Source organism: Mus caroli, chromosome X, assembly GCF_900094665.2.
Source record: "Mus caroli chromosome X, CAROLI_EIJ_v1.1, whole genome shotgun sequence".
NCBI classification, from domain to species: Eukaryota; Metazoa; Chordata; class Mammalia; order Rodentia; family Muridae; genus Mus; species Mus caroli.
This window is the reverse complement of record NC_034589.1, coordinates 56,063,172-56,079,782: the sequence shown is the minus strand read 5'-3', so window position 1 is coordinate 56,079,782 and position 16,611 is coordinate 56,063,172. Positions and strand designations below refer to the sequence as shown.

General features: G+C 39.6%; 1 pseudogene; it reads left to right on the top strand.

Annotated features, from left to right (window-relative positions):
• The first annotated feature begins 4,691 nt into the window (after positions 1-4,691).
• LOC110287167 lies at positions 4,692-5,481 on the top strand (annotated as a pseudogene).
• Positions 5,482-16,611: the final 11,130 nt, after the last annotated feature.

Genomic DNA, 16,611 nt, shown 5'->3' with positions numbered 1-16,611 from the left:
GATATAAGTTGAACAGGTTAAGCCCTGCATAGGAAAACCAAGCACATCATTTTGGAACCAGAAAGCATTTCTAGTTAGTCAGAAGTTATTTGTTGAGCGTGTGTCATGTGCCACACACTGTTGGTTAAAATGGGAGACAGTACTGAACAAGGTAGGTGATAGCCACCATGGGGAATATGCTTAATCTCTCTAAATGTCCATGATTTCATCCTTAACACTGGAGAATTACCCAGTATTCCTATCTTACAGGATTGCCGTGTGGCTTGACAAGAGAAATGCAGAGAAGGTGTTTTGCACTGTCTGCTGCAGAGTAGACACATACTAAATGAAATAATTAGCCTGCCGGGGGATAAGTGGGTCATCAGCTCAGCTCTGAAAAATGTATAGAGTTTTGATATGCAGAGACAAAAGGAAGATGTTCAAGTAGAAAGAACACCATTAATTAATTAAGTCATTCATGCAAAGAAACTTTTTGATTGTATATGACATTGGCATTCATAGGCATAGTTCACTTACATTAATTCAGCTATATACACCAAGAGAAAATTGTTTAAATAGTATGGGCAAATCAGGCCATCATTCTGCTCAGTTAATATGTGCCTGCTTGAGTGTGAGATGAGAGGCGTGAATGGGCTCTGTCTCCTGCTGTGAACATCTCACTTTGCTGTGCCATGCTTTGGCTTAAAGGGAGGGGTTCATATACAATGACAAACTATGAGTGTAGGTCAAGAAATCTGAGGATCAAATAAAAAGAACACTAGAGAGAGGGCCAAAAATACTACATTTTTCTGAGAAAATGATGCAATTCTCCACTATGTTACCATCCTAAAGCTGTACTCAAAATAAGATTGATGCATAATTTAGACTTTATTTACTGACACCAGGGCCTATCCCATGTACAAGGTGTAGCTTCATTAGGTGTGCCAGGCATTGTATTAGATACTGGAGACACAATGGTGAAAGAGAAGAGTGTAAAAATTATAAAACAGACTTGATTGGCCTCTGAGTCTGAAGGTAGACAAAGTAAGCAAGAAACATAATAAAATAAAATAAAATAAAATAAAGCAGTAAATGTGGATTAGTATGTAAAAAACTAAATATTTGATTTATAACCATAGATAAGGTAGAAGAATATCAAGACAATGATCATCAATAGGATCAAAGAAGAAAACGTTCCCAAACTAGAGAAAAACCTATGTATATAGATTCAGGAGGCACATAGAACACCAAATAAACAAGACCAGATAAGAAAACCCCTACATCATATCATAGTTCAAACACTAAGTATGTTTAACAAAGAAAGTGTATGACAGCTGCAAGAGAAAAAAAACCACACACACACACAAGCCATATATAAAGGAAAACCATCAGAATAACCTTTGATTTCTTAGTAGAAACTTGCCAAGTCAGAAGAGCCTGGAGCAATGTATTCCAAGTCCTAAAAGACTATGACAATATTCACAATATACACAGCAAAAAATTTACATTCAGCATACCAAACCGAAAGAAAATGCAGGAATCATCATTGGGTAGGGGGTGGCTAAAGAAAGAATGAGCATAGCAGAGAGAATGTGGAAAAAAATATGAAGCTATAATATCTAAAACACAAAATACCACTGAGAAAACAAAATCACCACCAGACCCAACAACATGCTGACTACACCTAACACACATTTCAGTAATAACTTGAAATATCAATGGCCTCAATTCTCAAATCAAAAGATACAGGCAGACTGAAGAGATCGAGAAAAAAGTCTATTTGTAGTCTACAAGAAACATATCTTAGCTTTTAATAAAAAGCATTCCATGTTTAAAAAAGATTCCAGGCCAGATGGATTCACAGAAGAATTCTACTAGATATCCAAATATTAATACAGCCACTTATTCTAAAATTATTAAGAGAGAGAGAAAGAAGGAACACACCCAAACTCCTATGAAGACACTATCACTGTAATACCCAAACCAGGTAAAGACACAACAACAACAACAAAGAAAACAACAGGTCAGTATCCATGATGAGTATAGACTCAAAAATACTCAACAAAATATTTGCAAGCATAATACAGACCAAGGTTGCTTAATCCCTGAAATGTGGGGATGGTTTAATATATGCAAATCGATATATGAAATAAACTACAGAAATGGACTTAAATACAAAATCATATCATCATCATCTCAATAGATACAGAAAAAGCCTTTGACAAATCCAGTATGCCTTCATAATAAAAAATCCTAGAATTTGTAGGGTTAGAGGGACCATTTCTTAACATAATAGCTATATACAAGAAACCTGCAGCCAAAGTCAGAAGCAATCCAACTTAAGTCAGGAATGAACCAGGGACATTTACTATCCCCATCCCTTTTTGATGTTGTGTTTAAAATACTAGCTTGAACAATAAGGTAAGAGAACAAAATTGAAGGGTTACAGATCGGAAGAGAAATGAAACTATGCCCATTTGCAGATGACAGAATACTATAGAGATTCCAAAATCTCTACCAGAAAATTCGTTAGAAATGATAAGAAAATTCAGCAATTTAGCAGGATTAAGAATCATTTAGCTCAGATCAATAACCTTTCTGTGAACCAATAGCAAACATACAGAGGAGACCAAAGACACATGCCCATTCATAATAGTCTCCAAGAAAGTAAAAGAACGAGGAATAAACCCAACCAAGACCTCTAGGATAAACAACTTTAAATCTCTAAAGAAAGAAAAAAACACTACAAAATGAAATAATAGAATTAATATTGTGAAAATGACTATTCTACCAAAAGCTTTGCATAGATGTGATGCAATCTCAAGTCCCCATCTCATTTGTCATAGTAACAGGAAAAAAAAAACAAAAACCTATCTTAAATTCCTATGGAACAACGAAACACTCTATATAGCCAAGCCAGTCCTGAGCCAAAATGATGATGATGGTGATGATGATGATGATGGTGGTGGTGGTGGTGGTGGTGGCACTACCATTTCAGATCTTAAGATAAATCATAGGGCCATTGTGATAAAAATATGGTACTTGCAAAAAAAGCAGACATATAGATCAATGGAACAAAAGTGAAGACTCAAATATGAGCACATGTAATCTCAGTCACCTAAGTCTAGCTCCAGAGGGATCCAGTGCCTCTGGGATGTCCTGGTGCACTCATGTGCATATCCTCCCTGTACTGGCTATTTTTGTGTCAACTTGACACAGCTGGAGTTATCACAGAGAAAGGAGCTTCAGTTGAGGAAATGCCTCCATGAGATCCAACTGTAAGGCATTTTCTCAATTAGTGATCAAGGGGGAAAGGCCCCTTGTGGGTGGGACCATCCCTGGGCTGGTAGTCTTGGGTTCTATAAGAGAGTAGGCTGAGCAAGCCAGGGGAGGCAAGCAGTAAAGAACATCCCTCCATGGCCTCTGCATCAGCTCCTGCTCCCTGACCTGTTTGAGTTCCAGTCCTGACTTCCTTTGGTGATGAACAGCAGCATGGAAGTGTAAGCTGAATAAACCCTTTCCTCCCCAACTTGCTTCTTGGTCATGATGTTTGTGCAGGAATAGAAACCCTGACTAAGATACTCCCCTACCCTCTCACATAATTAAAGATAAACCTTCAAAAAGGAAAATCTAGTCTCTAATGTATTTATTGACTGTAAAATTTCAATTTCTTGTAATTATTACCTCATAAAATACTGTTGTAGGGATTTTTTTAATCATATAAAATACAAAACATAATGAAATGAAACTTTCTTAGTTTGTGAGCCATACTTAAACAAGCATAAAATAGGAAGCTATTTGCAGAGAAATGATACATTCACATTTTCTATAAAAATTATTCATGATTATGAGTAAGAGTTTTTAAAGTCATATTACTTTAGAAGAGCAGATCAGGGTAAAAGATGGTAGAGACTGGACCAAACACTACTAGTCTAGAAAAAAAAGCATTAATAAAATGCCTCCGAATGATATTATGCTATACTTATTATTATTATTATTATTATTATTATTATTATTATTATTATTATTATACAACATTGAATGGTGGCTTCTTTTACTAGCCATGGGGGTGCAATTTGTAAATGACAGATTACTGGAGCAGACCCTTGGCAGGATTAAAACTGTGGAAAGACAATGCCAACAACCAACAGCCAATCAAAACACATGAACAGCCAGGCCCATGTACCAATGGAAAAAGAGAAATGAAGTACTCCAGTCACCTAAAGATCAGGAAGAATAGCAAGGTGTGTTGCCTCTATCCACATTCCTAGGTTACCTTTTGCAAGCATGCAGCCTTTTGACTTTCCCAAGCCATATTCCTTCCCCACTTACCTTGTTGTTCTTAGTGCTTACAGGATAAACTGCTAAAAGTTTTAAAAAAAGAAAAAGAAAATCCTCTCAATTACCCAATGCCTTCCCAAGAACCTATTAGAGAACAATAATACCAACAATATTCTTATATTCTTATATTCTTATACAAGACAAATATGCAAAGAATAAAACCCACCACAGCTGGAGCAAAAACCACTGGAATATAAAACCATTCCAAGTAACAACCTGTGGATCCAGAAAATGTAAAGCCTGTGTTACAAACTTAGGACGAGCTACAGCAGCTTCAGAAGTAAATGTGGAGGGAACAGAAGACACTTGAGATCACATCTATAACCAACAATCCAACAATCTACAAGCAGCTCTCTCCACCAGCGAGCAAGATGCCCAAAGGAAAGAAAAACAAGGGGAAGAAGGTGGCCCCGGCCCCCGCTGTCATCAAGAAACAGGAGGCCAAAAAGGTGGTCAATTCTTTGTTTCAGAAAAGGCTCAAGAACTTTGGCATTGTGCAGGACATCCACCCCAAAAGAGATCTAACACACTTCATCAAATGGTCCCGCTACATCAGGCTGTGGCAGCAAAGAGCCATCATCCTCTAGAAGTGGCTCAAAGTACCTCCTGCCATTAACCAGTTCACCCAGGTCCTAGACAAGCAAACAGCTACTCAGCTGCTTAAATTTGCCCACAAGTACAGGCCAGAGACAAGGCAAGAGGAGAAGCAAAGGCTACTGGCCCGTGCTGAGAAGAAAGCTGCTGGCAACTAAGAGACTACCTGTCCTCCAAGCAGGAGTCAATACAGTCACCACCTTGATGGAGAAATAGAAGGCTCAGCTGATGGTGATTGCCCATGATGTAGACCCCATTTAGCTGGTGGTTTTCCTGCCTGCCCTGTGTGGAAAGATAGGGGTGCCCTACTGTATCATCAAGGGAAAGGCCAGGGTGGGGCGCCTGGTCCACAGGAAGACGTGCACCACTGTTGCCTTCACACAGGTTAATTCAGAAGACAAGGGTGCACTGGCTAAGCTGGTGGAAGCTATTAGGACCAATTATAATGACAGCTATGATAAGATCTGTCACCACTGGGGAGGCAACGTGCTGGGTCCTAAGTCTGTGGCTCCCATTGCCAAGCTGGAAAACACAAAGGCTAAAGAACTCGCCACTAAATTGAGTTAAATGTACACTAAGTTTTCTGTACATAAATATAATTACAAAATTAAAAAAAAAACTACAAGCCAACAATTGCCATCTGGCAATTGAATCAAAACATTCCAGATGTGAAAATGATGTGTATATGTTTCTATAGTACAGAGGGAGGGAAAACACTCTGCATTAAAGGGAGGAAGGTGGCTCCTTTTAGAGTGTGTGTGTGTGTGTGTGTGTGTGGCAGATCAACAGAGCTATCTGTTGCCATTAAGGGATAAAGTCTAGAGTAGAATGGAGAAATGAAGATGAATTTCCTCAGTGCTTTTCCTAGTGTAAGAAAAGGGACTTTGGTTTTTCTGCATGTGTTTGGGGTGGTAGCAATGTCAAGGTCAAGATTTCTAGAACCCAGATGGGATTAGGTTTTGACAGGCAAGGCGTGACAATGATTCTCTCCCAATATGTCCTATCTCCTGTCCAAGGAAAAATAACTTCTAGTTTGCTCATGTCATAGTAGTGTTTTATTGTACTTTACCCTATGGTGAAACCAACCACAAGGCACCAAGAGAATCAAAGGATCCTTTCAAGAGTCACTGCCATTGGCTGGAGAGATTCCTAGAACACACATGGCAGCTCACAACTATCTGTAACTCCAGTTCCAGGGGACCTAACACCCTCTTTAGCTTCCTAAGGTACCTGGCACACATGTGGTATAGAGTCACACAAACATGTAAACTACACAAACACATAAAATATCATTAAATAAATTTACAAAGAATTAATACCACAACATTCAAGGACCATAATAATAAAGTTTGGAGGCTATAAACCAAGATTAATTAGATTGTTTCTTAACAAGTCTAGGTTGGATAGGTGTCCTACTAGGATGAATGTGGTCTGCCCACCCACCAGCAACACAATATTGTCCACAGAGATTATTTTCTTGTTTATTAGTATATGTTAATTATATAAAATAATATGTATCATTATATTTTTATAGATATAATACTCTTTGATCGAGTTCAAGTCCTAGTAGCCATTTCATTTATTCCCTTTGTTAATTTGTAACATTCATTCCCTTACTAAATGTTACATTTTACTATTATGTGTATTTCTACAACTAGATTCTGCATATAAGAGAAGACATGAAAACATATTCATTTTCCTGTAAATGGCATGATTTAACATTCCAGTGTCTTGCCTATTGTGGGTGTCACTGTACCTAGGAACACTCCTCTGGACTGTATCAAAAAGCTAACTGAGCAAGCCAGGAAGCAGCATACCTCCATGGTTCCTACCTCTGGATTCTTCCCTTTCTGAGACTAATTTAGGTTCATCTTGCCTCTGTTCATATTGACAGAACTGGCCAATTAAGTAGCAGTTAAGCAATACTAATAGACCTCTTGAACTCAGTTACTTAAATCCAGTAATGATTGGACTGAATTCAATTTCTTGAAGACATTTAGTCCCTAATTCTCCTATATAAAACATGGTGAACATACACAACTTGAGCCAAGTGCTGATAAAACCAGATCCTTTCTACAAGTAAGTTGTACTCTATTGATGAGAAGTTATCTTCTAAATACTGCAGCAGTGAAGAAGTAAAAGAACAGACATGCCATGGAATCAGATGGTAAAGGAAGCTGCCTAGAGGAGGCAAAGCAGGTCAAGGTAAACAAGGACCCAGAGCTTAGAGCAGGTGGTTGCCAGGGTGATGGTCAAGCAATTTGATTTTGCCACTGAAAACTCAAAGGAGGAAGTGGCAAACTCCATATAGAAATATTTATAGATGGATGTTTATACTAATTTTAGTACAAGCACATACATTTTCTTGCTTTAATCATCTGAGAAGAACTGGAAGCAACGAGACTCTGGAGCAATGAACACAGCTTTCATGCAGACCTTGGGATGAATTTACTACCACTTTCCAAAAAAGAAGTCAATGTTCCTTAAAGATACTTCATTCTGGGACCGAAGACACAAATATTCAGAATAGAATATTTTATAGTGCCCCAAACTAAGGAAAAACTAGGACAGGAGGAGGGAGGGAAGAAAAAGAAGTTCAGAGAGGGAAGGAGCAAGGAGGACGGGAGAAGTAGACAGGGAAAGAAAGGGGAGGTTAGGAAAGGGAACGGAGGGAGGGGGAGTGGAGGGAGGCAAAGGGAGAAGGGGAAGTTAGAGCAGGAAGTAGGCATAGGGAGAGGTGGGGACTGAGGGAAAGGTTAGAAAGGGAGGGCGGGAGGCTAGGAAGACAGAGATGAAAAGAGAGGAGTGGAGGAGAGATTGGAAGAAGGGGTGAGGGAGGGCCTGAGAGTTTAGGGAGGGGGAAAGTAAGGAGAAATGGTAAGTTGGGGGGGGGAGTGTTGTGTTTTATAAAACAATAGATAAGGAGGCCAGACATATGTTTGGTGGAGGCACAGTATGGTGTGAGGGAAAGGGAAGCCTCTGCAGGCCCATGTTGAGGCATCCCATCCCCTGGAGCAATCAGCCACAGAATATAGAATAGAGTTTTTTTAGGGCATGGAGAGGGGAACTGAGGGAAGAGAGAGTGGGGGGAGGGGAAGAAAGAGACAGGGGAGGGAGATTGGCCATGAGCACATAAAGGGGTGAGGGGAATGGGGAGAGAGGTGGAAGAGGGTAAGGGGATAAGAGCAAGAGGAGAAGGGGAGAGGGGGGAGGGAGAGGGAGGGGCTAAGCAGCCCCCTTAAAAAGAGTTAGGCACACCTGGCTGTTGCCAGGTAACTGTGGGGCATAGCCTAGACTAAATGCTAAGAAGGAAGAGAAAACTTAGGGAGGAGAGAGGGAGAGGAAAGGAAGAAATAAGGAGGGATGAGGTATACGGGAAGGAAGAAGGGTGAAAAGGAGACACAGGGGAGGGAAAGAAAAGATTCTAACAATTATACAATGACCAGGATGTGTTAAAGTCATCTAGGAAGCAGAACTCACTACAGTTCGACCTGGAATGCTCTGAGCATCTAAGGTTTTTTTGTTTTGTTTTGTTTTGAACCAGAAACCCATAGCTGCAGTCTAATCAAAAACAAAAAAGTCAAATAATACAGAACTGAGAGAAAGGACTGGGCAGAGTTTCTCAAACCCACCAAGGTCAATCAAAACAAGGAATGTGAGAAATTCTCATTATCAAGAAGATCCTAAGGAGAAACAGTAACTGAATATAATGTGGAACCTGTGCTATTTTAGAAGAGAACATTTAGGTTTCAATTAACAATAATGTTATTGGTCATTAATTATAATAAGTATATTGTGATAACCCTTGCCCTATTGTGGAAAAGAATATTTAGAGAGAAATCTGAATTAAGCATGGGCTTCAATTAATAATGTATTGGTCATTATTATAATAAATACATTGTGGTAATCTAATATATTAATAGGTAAACTGGTTGTTCATTATATGGGAACTAAGTAATTTCTCAATTTACTATACATCTGAAAACATTTTATTTTATTTTTGTTATTTATTAATATTTCATTATTTGAAATATAGTTTGCCTGAGCTGTGTGGATTCTTTATTCTCTCCCATTGTTTTTTGAGTTTATTCTTTTTGTAAATATCAAAGTTTTAATAATAAGTCTTAATAAAAGTCAAACAAGAATGCCTACAACTGTGTGCTTTTGGGAATCAAAAATAGGGGTTTTGGGAACCACACTTAGGTCAGTAGGATGGGTGGCAAGTGCCTTTACAAGTTGATCCATCAAGATTTTTTTTTTAAAGGATGAAAAAGATTTACTAATGAGAAAGTTTGAAAATATGAAATACAAGAAGCAGAAGTAAAAATTAAACTGTGTTATTTTGAAAAACCAATCAAAGAAAACCCTGTACAAAATAACTTCAAAAGAAATAGAGAGAGAAAAGAGGGACAAACCCCACAAAAATAATAAAGGAAAGAAAAATGATTGGCTACTAGCAAAAAATTACACAGAGACAAAATTGGAAGAATTTATGAAGGGAAATAAACATTAAAAACCTATTAACCAAATACAATAAAGGAGAGACAGGGTTAGAAGTGTAATAAAAAGAACGCATCAGAGTGCAAGAGTTTTAGCTAGAGGTATCCCAGGCATATTTTAGGAGTGTGGGAGGCAACCACAGCAGTGAGCTCTGCATAGACTTTCAAGACCTCCTCATCTTACTGGAGGGATACAGGTGTAGTTATCAGGTAGGATGCTGAAGCTTGTACAGTAGTGAGTGGCAGGTAGGTGGCTCCAGAGGTTTATCCACCTGCTGCTCAGTTATTCCAGGGTTATTCCTAGTTAGTGTGATTTGCTTCTAGCCACCTGAGGGTGGAGTTTACCTTTACCTACTTAGTTTCTCTGATCTGAGCCTGGACTTCTCAACTCATCAACATCTTCCCACTGTGCCCCGTGCCCCCTGCCCCGCCAAACTTTTCACAACTGCTTCACAGGACTGTCTCTTACAAGAAGGCTGTGGTAAATTAAATTCAGGTTATACATCTCCAGGTTGGGTCTCATTTTTAGATCCCAGAACAGCTTAATTTCAAACAATTATCTCAAGATGTGTTCCAACTTCTCATGTCTGGGCCACAGGAAGAAACCAAGTATGATTTCTATTTACAGGGACACATCTCTCAGAGGGATAGTGGTCTCACTAAAACTGCAACTGCTTTTGTGAAGGTTGTGAGCTTGTCACAAAAATAAGCCCCCTAGTGTGTTTTCACCAGGGCTGTCTGGCTCATCTTCTGGAAGGATCTTCTACTCCCCGCCCCCACCCCACCCCACAGCACCTGCACAGACGGTGGTGCATTTTGTGTGGATAACTTCTTTTCTGTGTACAGCCTGTCTAAAGCTCTGTACTGTTCCAGTATTTCATAGCATTGTGGATTTCTGATGCTCTTTTTTTCAAGAGACTTTTTTCTTATTATTGCACATTGTCATTCACTAGGTCACAGAGGCAGCTTCTAAGACAGCCATTGGACCCAGAGGTCTGTACCTTCCATTCTTCCCACTTAAGTGCAGACACTGTCCTTAAGTAGATATAATGGTTTTCTAGGGGTACATAGTTTTCAATCTCTTATTACAAACCATATTGTGATCAATAATCTTTTACAAGGGTTGGTGGTGGAGCTCAATGATAAAGCACTTTGCCCAGTTTTATGTGGAAGTCCCTGAAGTCAAGTATTAGAATAAGTAATGCCAACTAATAATATTCATATAGCATTTCAGATATCTGCAAATAGACCTTTAGTATACATATCCAGAAGTGGAATTACTAGGTTGAAGAATAAATAATTTGTAATTGTGTTTAAGATTGTCAAATTATCTTCCATAAACATGTCTACATACCTCCAACAGTCTCTCCTCACAGCCTCACCAACAAAGTGTTTTCCAGAATCTAAACTAATGTCTATTCAATTATGCAAGAAAAAAGAATTGCAATATATGTTTGATGGCATTTAAAAAAAAAACCTGGTCACATTTTTACATATCCAAATACATTTGTTTTTCTTGGTACTATTTATTCATGTCCTATGCCCAAATTTTTCTAATTAGTCTTGACTTCCAGACAATTTTTCTATTATTAGAGAAACTCATTCTTTTTCTATAGTGTGTGTGTGTGTGTGTGTGTGTGTTTTGTACCCCATTAGTCATAAATCTTTGGGAGAAATTTTAAATTCTTTTTTCAGTTGGGTCACATTTTTTTCCTTTATAATTAGCTTTAAATTTTATTTTTAATTGAGATATTATATCATCCATCCACACTGCCACCTCTCATTCTTCTAAGCATTGTTATGCCACCAGTCCCCAGTCCCTCTCAAATTCATGACTTATTTCCTTTATTTATTCTTACATATATTATACATAATACAAGCTTCTAAGTCCATTTACTGTTGCTTGTATATATATAATTTCAGAGCTGAAGCCTTGGTATTTGGGTAACTGATTAGGGGGTTCACCTCTAGGACAGACTAACTCTCAGTTGGGTCACTCTTTTATGAGCTACTACTTCTCATTAGCTATAGGTACTGGCTTTCTCTGGGATGTTAGATGTCAAATTTTTCATATCTCTACACTACATTTTACCATCAGAGTACCGTTTTTATTCCTTTGGTTCTGGTCTACTCTCTAGACTATCAAAACCTATTCCTTGAAACTCAAGATGAAGGAAGACCAAAGTGTGGACACTTTGCTCCTTTTTAGAATGGGTACCAAAATACCCGTGGAAGGAGTTACAGAGACAAAGTTCAGAGCTGAGACGGAAGAAAGGACCATCCAGAGATTGCCCCACCTGGGGACCCATCCCATATACAACCACCAAACCCAGACACTATTGCATATGCCAGCAAGATTTTGCTCCAGGACCCTGACATAGCTCTCTCTTGTGAGGCTATGCCAGTGCCTGGCAAATACAGAAGTAGATGCTCAGAGTCATCTATTGGATGGAACACAGGACCCCTAATGAAGGAGCAAGAGAAAGTACTCAAGGAGCTAAAGGGGTCTGCAACCCTATAGGAGGTACAATAATATGAACTTACCAGTACCCCCCAGAGCTGTGTCTCTATTTGCATATGTAGCAGAGGATGGCCTAGTCGGCCATCAATGGGAGGAGAGGCCCTTTGGTATTGCAAACTTTATATGCCCCAGTACAGGGGAATGCCAGGGCCAGGAAGCAGGAGTGGGTGGGTTAGGGAGCAGGGCAGGGGAGGGTATAGAGGGCTTTGGGGACTGCATTTGAAATGTAAAGGAAGAAAACATCTAATTAAAAAAAAAAACCCTATTCCTTGTGGCATTTGTGTTATCTTCTCAAAACCAAGCTGATGTTCTATGTCATTAACATAGTAACTGAAGATGTAGGCCAGTTTGTCTATGGTATGTTCTGACTTGCAGGTTGGGCTGAGCCTGTTCATTAGTGCTGCAAACCTTGTCACGCAGATGTCTGAGAGATTGGCCTAGGCTGTAAAAAACATGGGTCATGATATCCAGGGTTTCCAGAAGACACCATATGTAGATAGGCTGAGAAGCAACCAGACCTCATGGGCCAAAGAGATAGCATTTCTGCCCACTGTCTAGTTGTCATGGCGTGGTTGCTTGATTAAAAATGGTCCCCACAGGCTCATAGTAAGTGGCACTATTAGAATGTATGCCCTTGTTGGAATAGGTGTGACCTTTTTGGAAGAAGTGTATCACTGGGGTGGGCTTTGGGGGTCTCATGCTCAAGCCACAAGCCCAGTGTGGCAGTCTCTTCTTGCTACTTTCTAGATGTAGACTTCTCAGTTGCCTTTCCAGCACCATGTCAGCCTTCATGCCACCATGAATCCCACCATTATGAAAATGGACTAAACCTCTGAACTGTAAGCTAGCCCCAACTGAATGTTTTCCTTTATGAGAGTTGCCGCTATCATGGCATCTATTCACATTAGACACTCTAAGACACAAGTTGGTATAAGGGACTGAGGTATTGCTATGATAGGCCTGACTGTGCCTTTGTTGGGAGGAATATGGACTTTTGAATTTTGCATTAGAAAAGCATTTGAATGCCTTATGTGTAGCTTAATGGGCTATACTCGAAGGAAACATGGAAAACAGTGATGCTGGGGGTGAATTGAAATGCCTGGCTCAAGAGTTTTCAGAGAAAAAGAATATTTGTTTGTAATCTAGAGACTATCCTTACTATATTTTGATGAAAAAATGTGCCTGCTTTTTTTCCATGTCCAAAAATTCTGCCTAAGGCTAAACTGAAAAGTTATGGAGTAAAAGCTTTGGCCAAGGAGATTCCCAGACACCCTAGTGTTACTGTGTTACTTAGTATCAACAGCCATGGTTAAATAGCTCTATAATTGGAGCAGGCTGAATGAGGAAAAATACAAAATGTTCACTTTGAGAAGAAAAGGAGTACAAGGAAGTGTAATGGAATCAAGTCTGATGAGAAACAGAATAAAGGGAGTGATGACCTCAGGGCAAGATCCTACTCAAGCTTCCAATTTTTGAAAAGGAATTATAAGAAAAGCTTAGGGTCAGGTGTGGTGATGCACACCTTTAATCCCAGCACTTGGGAGGCAGGTGGATCTCTGAGTTCAAGGCCAGCCTGGACTATAGAGTGAGTTCTAGGTCAGCCAAGTTTAGGCAGTGAAGAAAACCATCAAAACCAGAAAGCTATTGTAGATGTTATTAGATCAGGAGGGCATGTTCCAATCCCAGAAAGCAGAAGAACGTGGCTGATTTGGCATCATGGCTCTGGCTTTATTCTAGGAGAGAAGAAAGATATTATAGAATCTCTTTCCAAGACTAAGGAAAGCTACTGAGGCCAGGCATGTGTCAGGGGTGTCCATGCATGGAGGTCTAGAGTCATCATCATGTACAGCTGTGAAGGTGAAGCCTGGATCTTCTTAAAGATCCCAAGTTGTTGGAGATGTCAGAGCCATGGGATGCCTGTCAAGGAAAGTTGCTAACAGGGAGTGGAGCCAGCCCAAGAGAGAGAAGTGTGTTGCAGTCAACAAAGATGAACGCAGTTGGAGATCTAAAGAGTGCTTGATGTCAGACATAGACATGCAGAGTTTGGAGTTTGCTTGGCTGGGTTTTGGTCTTGCTTTGGTCCAGTATCTCCTCACTATGCTCTTTTTCCTTCCTTTTGGGGCGGCGATGTACATTCTGTGTCACTGTATGTTGGAAGTATGTGATCTGCATTTTGATTTTGATTTTACAGGGCTTATAGTTAAGAGATTGTATGAGTCTCAGAAGTGACTTTGGACTTTTAAACAGTTTTGAGATTATTATTGACTATGGGGACCATATGCATTTTGCATTATGATATGGCTACAAGCCTATGCAGTGGTTTGAATAAAAATGGCCCTGATATGCCAATAGGGAATAACACTATTAGAAAGCCTGGCCTTTTTAGAGTAGATGAGACCTTGTTGGAGGAAGTATGTCACTGGTGGTGGGCTTTGAGGTCTCAGACATTCAGGGCATGGTCGTTATGGCATTCCCTTTCAGCTGCTTGATGATCTGGATGCTGACCTCTCAGCTACCTCTCCAGCACCATGTCTGCCTGCCTGCCACCATGTTTCCTCACCATGATACCTTGCTTAATGGCTGCTTTCCAGGTCCTTAGGTCAAAGAAAGCTGGCTTTTTGCTTTAGACCTGCTAGCTTCTGCAATTCTAAATACGGAATATTCATTTTTTAAAATGCCTGAGACCTTCCTTCTGTCCATGTTGATCCTGCAGATGCAAGTCAGTCTGTCCATGGTTCTCCACTTTTCACCCTCTTCCAATTTTTTTGACCCCAAGCGCCACAGCTGTTCTCAGCTTACTCTATCTTTCTGGAAATGAAAGTCTCCCTCAATGGTTTTAAGTAGAATAAAAATATCTATCTCCACTGTTGTCACCATAAAGAGTTTGTTAGAGGAGAACAAAAATCAAGGTCAGGGGACCAGACAGTAAAGTTCTATAGCAGTCAAGAAGAATGCCAGTAGAAATCCAAATTATCTTAGCAACAAGGCATTTTTTTTTTTGTCTTCACTTAGTCATATTTTATCATGGCTCTTCTGGGGATGTTGCTTCTTCTAGTAGTTAAACTTGGATTTTTCACTATGAATCCTTATTTGTATGTTGTAGTGCTGGAATGCTAGGGATTCAACCGAAGCCTTGAACATGGAGAGCAAGCTAAATCTTCAGCCCCAGGGACATGAAATGCATGCAGTTTCCTCATGTGATTCTGACCTACCAGACTAATTGAAGGAAATACCTCTCAGTGCCTTATCCTATGTGCCATTAAAATTATCCAGGGAGTTTCTGGAAATCTAGTATTCACCTTAAAACAGATTTTCCCCACCCTGGGGGTCATGACCATTGGAGAACACAGACATTTATATTATAATTCATAGCAGTAGGAAAATTACAGTTATGAAGTAGCAATGAAAATAATTTTATGTTTTCGGGTCACCACAACATGAGGGACTGTATTAAAGGATCGCAGCATTAGGAAGGTTGAGAACTACTGCCCTAGATCAATTGCATTTTCCAGGTGAGAGGCTCAATTGACTTGTCTTGTTTGTTTTAACAGTGAAACAGGCACAATGATAACACTCACTTCATAAGAATTGTGATAAGTTTAAAGAAGTAATGTATTTAAATCACTTGCCACTTACTGGGTGTTCAGTAACCAACAGATTCTCCTATGTGATTCTTGAAGGATTGTAATGTTCATTCAGCAAGTATCACAGATTGCTCTAAATAATGTACAATTTCAGGTAGAAGTGGCAGCAAGAATTAGAAGCTGGCTGACAAGAGAAATTTGGGGTGATGTTTTTGGGGTGTGCATTCTATTGCTGTACATGAACAAATGCTATTGGGGCCCATATGTATTCTCATTCAGACAAACTCATTTGATCACTTCATAGAGCACATTCCATGGGGTAACACGTGGGAGGCGTGATGGTTTGTATTTGCTTGGCCCAGGGAATGGTACTATTAGGAGGTGTGGCCTTGTTGGAGTAGGTAAGACTCACCCTAGCTTCCTGGAAGTCAGTCTTCCACTAGCAGCCTTCAGATGAAGACATAGAACTCTCAGCTCTACATGTGCCTTGCCTGCCTGGATGCTGCCATGCTCCCACCTTGATGATACTGGACTGAAACTCTGTACCTGTAAGTCAGACCCAATTAAATGTTGTCCTTTATAAGACTTGCTTTTGCCACGGTGTCTGTTCACAGCAGTAAAACCCTAACTAATACACATGGTTTGAGACTTTTAAAAGTTATGTCTTGAAGAGTGACTTTCTTTCCATTCTCCACCACTGTCTCCTAACTTGTTTGATTCTACTTCCCAATTTTCACCACAGGAAGAATTTCTTTTTAACTTTGATCAACTGGTAAGTCAGTCTAATTTGTATAGTGACCCATAAAGCCCAGAGGCAGCAAGAATAAATAGCCAAGTTTGTTGGAAACTGTCAGAGACTCAGATTTAAATCCTATCTATAACACATAGTAGGTAAACAGTCCTTTCTGTGCAAGTAATATGAAGCACATGACTTTGTTCCACAGAAAGACAATAAATGGCTAGAAATGGGGTAGCAGAGCATCAAGAACAAAAGCTCCAGATTTTATTTTATTTTTTTTTTAATTTTTAATATTTTTATTACATATTTTCCTCAATTACATTTCCAATGCTATCCCAAAAGTCCCCCATAGCG